Source organism: Castor canadensis, chromosome 6, assembly GCF_047511655.1.
Source record: "Castor canadensis chromosome 6, mCasCan1.hap1v2, whole genome shotgun sequence".
Taxonomy (NCBI): domain Eukaryota; kingdom Metazoa; phylum Chordata; class Mammalia; order Rodentia; family Castoridae; genus Castor; species Castor canadensis.
In genome coordinates, this window is record NC_133391.1 from 92,710,893 (window position 1) to 92,718,275 (window position 7,383).

The 7,383-nt window shown below is 33.1% G+C and overlaps 1 pseudogene; it reads left to right on the forward strand.

Moving 5' to 3' along the window:
- The first annotated feature begins 588 nt into the window (after positions 1-588).
- On the forward strand, positions 589-685 carry LOC141424370 (U2 spliceosomal RNA; annotated as a pseudogene).
- Positions 686-7,383: the final 6,698 nt, after the last annotated feature.

A 7,383-nucleotide genomic window follows, 5' to 3' on the forward strand; every position in this document is an offset into this window, starting at 1 on the left:
TTAGGGAAAATAATTAAGTCTTTTAAAATCACTGGCCATGCTGGAGGAGAAGTCAGTGGCATTTAGTTTCAATGTCAATGTCACTATCACTAGGATGAGAAAACTGCTTGCTCTTGTTGCTGCTACTGTTGGTGGTGTTGTTACTGCTGCCCGCACAACTACTGCACACACGTGCAGATGGTGACTTGGTGACTCGCTGCTGGACTAGGGAAGCCTGCCACTGCTCACCTTCATGTCCAACTTTGCTTTCCAAGTGACACAGTAACATCCTGACCCTCAGCACTCTTTCAGGTTCAGACTCTAAAAGGATAGATCTCCTTGGCAAAAGGTAAATGGCATTCAGAACCTTAGGTGCAAAGGGATCTGAGAAGTAGAATGCTTACCCTCGTATCCTTGGTTGGATCAGGACGTAGAAGTAGACAGGAACATTGAGTGATAATTGTCCTCATTAAGTACCACACATTAAGCTTTTTTCTTAGATGACTTTCATAGTCCTTGAAAATAGTGAATACAGTACAGTTTGAATTCTGATATCTACAAAGTATTCAAATGACATTTAAGATAATTATTTAAAAATAAGTATGACAGATCACTTCCTTACCTTTTGGCTAAGATCAAGGGTAATATCTGTTCTTACTAGTTTAAAAATAAATATGATAAGTATTTTGAGACTGATTGACATACAGTGTTTGGTTTATGGATTTTAACAATATATTATGTATCAAAATACAAAAGAAAATATTTTAGTATATACCTATAAAGAAGCAGGAGGATGTTCAATTCTCAGATATTAAAATACTAGAACACACATACTTTTAGACAAAGTTGATATGCAATTAGTTAAGGATTATCAAGGGAAAAGTCAATTGTAAGTAGGCATATACCAACTTTATCTGTATTTGTTATCTAGGATTCAGCAATATCTTAATACCCCATCTGCTATGTACAACTGTGGCGTTGGCACCTGAGGATGCAACATTGCTCCAGCAACATTAGCTAACAGATTCATGTTGGTTCTTTCCTGCCATGCAAAGTTCAGCATCACATAATTGGAACCGTATGCAAAGTCCTGAACTTTGCATATGAATAACTATCCTTTATCAGCTTTTAATTCCTTCCAAATATTAGCAAATTGTCAATATAAAGTATATTCTTAACCATGGGGAAATCTCAGTATGTTTAAAATGATTTCAGTATGTTATCTGAGCACAATAGCATTAAATTAAAAATAATTAGCAGAACTATCTCAAGAATTCCTAAATATTTTGAGATTAAATCCACAATTCTAAATAACATGTGGCTTAATAAACAGTTTTATGTTAGAAAAACATATCTAGAAAAGCACAAATAGTTTTATATGCAATGAAGGAATTAAATCCATAGTAGATAACTCTCCCTACAAAGAAATCTTTAAACCCAGATGATCTCAGTGATAAACTATAGGAAACAGTAGGCGTCCCACTCCTCAGTAATCATTCAGAGTTAGACTATTGAGAAAAAATCACGAGATTGCACAGGGAATCCTCAGGTAATGCGAATGACACAGTGACAGGAGAAAGAAGAGGCAGACAACCTAGAGGCCCTTGATTTCCAGGAATAGTTCTTACAGTCCTTTCTCAGTAAGTAACATAAAGATGTTTCCAGTTCAGATTTTGAACCATGAGATACAAATTGAAACAGTTTCAGGGAGCCACAGTTTCATCCCAGGAAAATGTTTTATAGTTTTTTTGGTCATACAACTAAGATCAGACTGTAGGAGGAGGCTCAATAACAAAAAGAAAGAATAAGTAAAATAGAAACAAAATATCAATTTGTTCATTTTCCAAACCCAGTTGATAAGATGGTCCAAGTTTTCCCAGATCTATTTCAGATCTCAACATGGGAATCATTCATCAGCGGATGGTATATTTCTTTTGAGTTTCTCTAAAGTTCAGTCATGTAAACTCAAGATAACCTGAAGATAAACACAACATAACAGCAGGCAACTGAGATTAACTATGCATATAGAGTTAGTAGTAGTGTGACAATGTTAATATACTGATACTGATCATGTTCTATAAGTATGTGGGATCAAACATTGGAATAACCCCGGTGAAGGGTGTGTAAGACCACTTCGCAACATTTTTGCAACTTGTCTATAATTATTTTAAAATAAAAACGTTCAAACACAACAGCAGCCTGTTACTATAACTATTCATTCTACCTGTTATGAAAATCAAATTTTGGACTCGATTATAGTTTGTTTTATTCATCATAAATTTGTAATACTTCAGAGTGGTATTAACTTATTGAGGAAAAGGAAAATGCACTCTATAGGATTTTATAGAATTGTTTTGTAGAATTATAATGAAGAAATTAAATTCATAATAGATAACCCTTTCTACAAAGACATCTTTAAACCCAGATGATTTCAGTGACAAACTCTAGGAAACAGTAGACATCCCACCCTATAGAACACAATTCAATAGAATTGTTCTATAGAAAAATTAAATATATCACTAAATTATCAACAGTACTATCTTCATATCTTCTATTTTCTTTAGTCATATTCAATTTAACTATACAATTCCTGTTTACACATGTGGGCTTTAAGCTTATAAAAATGTGAGTGGCCCAGAGGAACTAATACAGAAACCTTAAAGCAAAGAGGTCAACATGAGAAGGGGATCAGGAACCAATGTAAAGATCAGTTAGGGATGAATCAACTTGGGTTGTAACACATTTGTACATGGAAGCAATGCTAGGAATCTCTCTGTATAGCTACCCTTAACTCAACTAGCAAAAACGCTTTGTCTTCCTTATTATGCGTATGTCTTCTCTTCAACAAAATTAGAGACAAGGATAGAACAGGTTCTGCCTGGAAGCAAGGTAGGGAGAGGGGAGAGAGTGGGAGAGGGGGAGACAGTGGGGAAGGGGAGAGATTGGGGCAGGCAGGTGAAGTAACCTAAAGAATGTACGTACATGTGAATAAATGAATAAAAAATGTGAGTGGCTTAACTATAACTTATTATTTTTTAATATTAATTACTTTTTGTATAAAATATGAGTTCATTTTAAACAGTTTTGATACAATTCCAATAATGTTCCATTATAAAACATTGAATCTGTCTCTCTCTCCCTCATCACCATCTAAAAGATAGCTTTATATAATTTATAATTATTTTTGAATGAGATTTCATACTTTTATTCACATATGTACTTCACATTTTTAGTTAAGCACGTTCCTAGATTTTTTCTGATGACTATTATGTACAGGATTCTTATTGAATTACATTTAAAATTTTATTTTACTTTTGAATTAGCATACATTAATCATTGGAGGGGATCTCATTGTGATAATTCCATACATACATACAGTGTACCTTGAACAAGTACACCCCTTCCATTGCATTTCCATTCTCTCTCTCCCTCTCCCCCTTTTTCAAAGAGTTTTAATGGGTTTCAGTTGTAGATATACATAAGTATATTATGTATATATTAAATATGTAAAACTTTGTTCTTTTTCTCAACTCTAGACTTTTCAGATGAAAATACTATACTCGACTCTCCTAGAATCTGTCCTGTGTCTTTGGAACTTAAAACTTTTTAATATTGTCCACAAAGGTCATGCAGGATAGTTATCATGAGTCACATTTATATTTATGTTCAGCTGTTAAATGTCTCTTTGAATTAATACCCATTACTCAAAGAAGTTTCCCATATTCAGTTATTCAGAAGAAAGATACAACACTATTGAATTTTGATTATGAATTAAAATTTTTTAGTTTTTAATCACATGCAAAATCTGTCCCCTACATGTAGAATATGTGGCACCATAAAATTTCAACATTTTTTTGTGAGTTTAATGCAGTGAATGAGTGCCCACCCACAAAACAATAATTGCAATGGACAACGTGACCACATGCATGGAGGTGTGTTGTCCCACAGTGAGGCAGTCCTGAAACATACAAGCTCTGAGAGCCATTGTTTCCATATCTAATTTAAAAAAATACCCTGTGACATTTGTATATTGAACAAGTTCATTTGTGTTGCACTTTTCTTTTTAACAACTTAATACAACTTTTGTATTCTAGATCAACCAATGACAGCAAATGTATGGTGGCCATTTTTATTGTGATTTGTCACAGTCTAAAATTTATTGTTCACAGTGGACAGATAAGCTACACAGTCAATAAAACAGGGGGTAATCATAAAAGAACTGAAGAAGATGGGTACACTCATACCCTGGGTCAAAAATCACAGAAGGAAATTACATATTCAACAAAATAACATATGACAATGTGATATTGATTGATAAATTAATCACAGTAGGTATTCTTTAAATATTATTTAAAATACTGTCTCCTTGCTTCCTAAAATCATGCTTATATGAAAAATTCTGGTTACCCATTAAGTCTTATATTTGAATATTATTTATGGAATTTTTGTGAAATAAATTGATGTTTTGGAGTATTCCTAAAACTGTTTCCTTATAGCATAGTATGAACTACAGTTGTGGAAAGTTATAGGATTAATTTAATTATCATAATAATTTCATATGGCATTTTGCACCAAACATAGCATAAAGCTTTAATTCATTGACAATTCAGGCTAATCAACTTATCAGGTCAGCACATGAAAGCTGAAAGACTGCAGAATGACTATAAATAGTTTTTAAGCTTAAGTAGATGATAAAATATTGATTTCAATTTTATAAAAAAAATCTTTTTACTTGTATATTTATCCATACTGTCTTTATCCAAAAGGTTTTTAAATGGCTTATTAATTATAAATAAAGTTGAAAGTAAGTTAGAAATTCCAATGCTGGAAGAATATAAACACTTTTTTGTGTGAACCCATGGCCTCACATATTAGGTAAGCACTCTGCCATTGAGCTATACCCCAGCCTTTTGTTATTGTTGTTTTGCTTTGTTTGTTTGTTTTCTGAGATAGGATCTCACTAAGTTGCACAGGTTAGCTGGCTTTCAACCTTGAATTCGCGATCCTCATAAATTATGAATCTATGATTCTGCAGGTGAATACACATGCATATTTGCTTCTTTAATATTTTGTTAAAAATAAAAATAAGACAGAAGTTACCTGGAATTGACATAGTTAGATGTTTTATAAGTTATTACTAATTACCAATCAATTGTCACTGAAATAAAACCTTGTTCTTTAACATAGTTAATTATGACTTATTTGTGTTTGTTTTTAACTACTTTATTTTTATTTTTTTTTACCGTTTTTTTCCAGCATTTTCTTTCTTTTTTTTTGTTCATTTATTCATATGTGCATACATTGTTTGGGTCATTTCTCCCCCCTGCCTCCCTCCCTCCTTCCCCCCCCTCTTTTCTTGTGTAAAAACAACAGTTTTTGTTGTTCACCCAACTTCTACACACCTAGGATCCCTGAACTGTCTTGCCTATGATTTTCTTACATTTTTAAGTGTTCTCAGGAAACAATTTGCACTAAATAGTGCAAAACTAAAAATCCAAAGCAGGCAGAGTAAAGCACTTACATTAACAACTCATAATAACTCTGCAGACTACCTTTCTAAGTCCACATTTATCTCTGTCACTGGAATTCAAAAACTGCTGTGTTGGTTAGGAAAGGCCCAGAAGAATTACCTACTGATTTATATCACCTGTACTGGTAATAAACTGAGAAATTATGCCACAAAAATCCTAGATAAGAGAAGTTTGGATATCTCTTCTCAGTAATGAATAATCTATAAGTGTGCATCCTTCTGAAGCAGGATATGCGTATCAGGCAACATTGCCACTGATGTTCTTAATCCCAGAACACAGCAGACCTCAGATATACAGGATCTAATTGGAGACCCTTCAGATACCTTCTTCCATCGATTCTCTGCACTTCATTGATAGAGCTTGAAAACAAAGCTTGAAAAGTAATCACATATGCAATTAGAAAGGCATTTATGTTATGCAAGTTAAGGTGGCCAAATGTTCTAGTGTAACAATTTTCACTACAATCTCATCTTGTGTATTACTTTTGTCCTTGTTAAAAGCGACATGATTTGGACAATCGATTATCAAATATCCACACCAGAAAGGCAAAATATTTTCTGGAAATGATTTCCTTTGAATAATAACAACATCTTATAAAAAGCGTGTAAAGAAACTATAAAGACTTACGCTTACACAGACCTAACAGATCTGACACATCCAAATGGGTGCCATCCTTTTATAATTATCATATTGTGATGGTGTTTTGGTGGCATTCTCCTCTTCTTCCTCCTCCTCCTCCTCTTCCTTCTCCTCCTCCTCCCTTTCCTTTGCTGGGCAAATATATTAATATAGAATAAAACTACCTACCCCAAATTCACTCCTAAACTCAACACTCAACTAATTGACCAGCCTTCAAGACTTCATACCAAAAATGACATTGTTAGCTTATAAAATACTAAATCTTTTCTACAATGAAGATTATTCCTAATTATATGTAGAAGAGACTGAGTAGTTTTTCTTCACGTATGTCTATAAGAGTTTCAAATGTTTATACCACCAATTAAGAAAAATTGGGATCATACTTTTCCAGATGCACGATTTCTGGTATGATCATGAACAATTCATCTATCTCCAATCTAAATTATGCTTTCACTTATGCAGCATTGTTGAATACCTAATTAATAAATAATAATAATGCCTGATAATAATATTATATATTAATGTTATATAATATATTAATAATATTAACAATTGTTTTTGGCCCTGCTAAATAAATGGCACTAAATAATTTTTGACACTGCAAATAATTAATAGTATCAATAAATAAGTGTTTTTAATTCTTAATGCCAAGTGAGAAGGTCATAATTTAGTGTGGTGGTATTTTTACAAATAAAATTTTCAATAGGAGAGATAAATGCAATAAAAACATTTATGTACTAAATAGATATGCTCTGGTGGGCTGATAGGTAAAGTCAAGTCCAGAGAATGCATACACCTCTTGCAAAGCTGCCCACTGACAACATTTCTTTATCAGTACTCTTCAGGACACATCTGGGAGGGGACACTGTGAGGGTGAAGTCAATTTCTCATAACATTGGTAGACTAGAAAGCCTGAAATGGAATCCAGATCTGAGTTCTGTTTTTCCTCCATGGTATAGTAATGAGGAACCCATAGTTTGGCCATAATCACAAGAGGAGAGACTGATGTGTAGCCTCAGTGAAATCAGAGGAAGGTGACTTAAACACATGAGTTAGAATTTTAAAATTTTATCGAAATACATAAAAGGCAATGAAAAATAAAACCAGAAATACTTCCAGTGGGTGGTGTGCCTAATATATATATCATACCAAGCTAATTATCACAAAAATAGACAAAACTTCAGCAGTTTTGACAAACGTTATTCAAAAACGTGTACAAAATAAAATATATTAA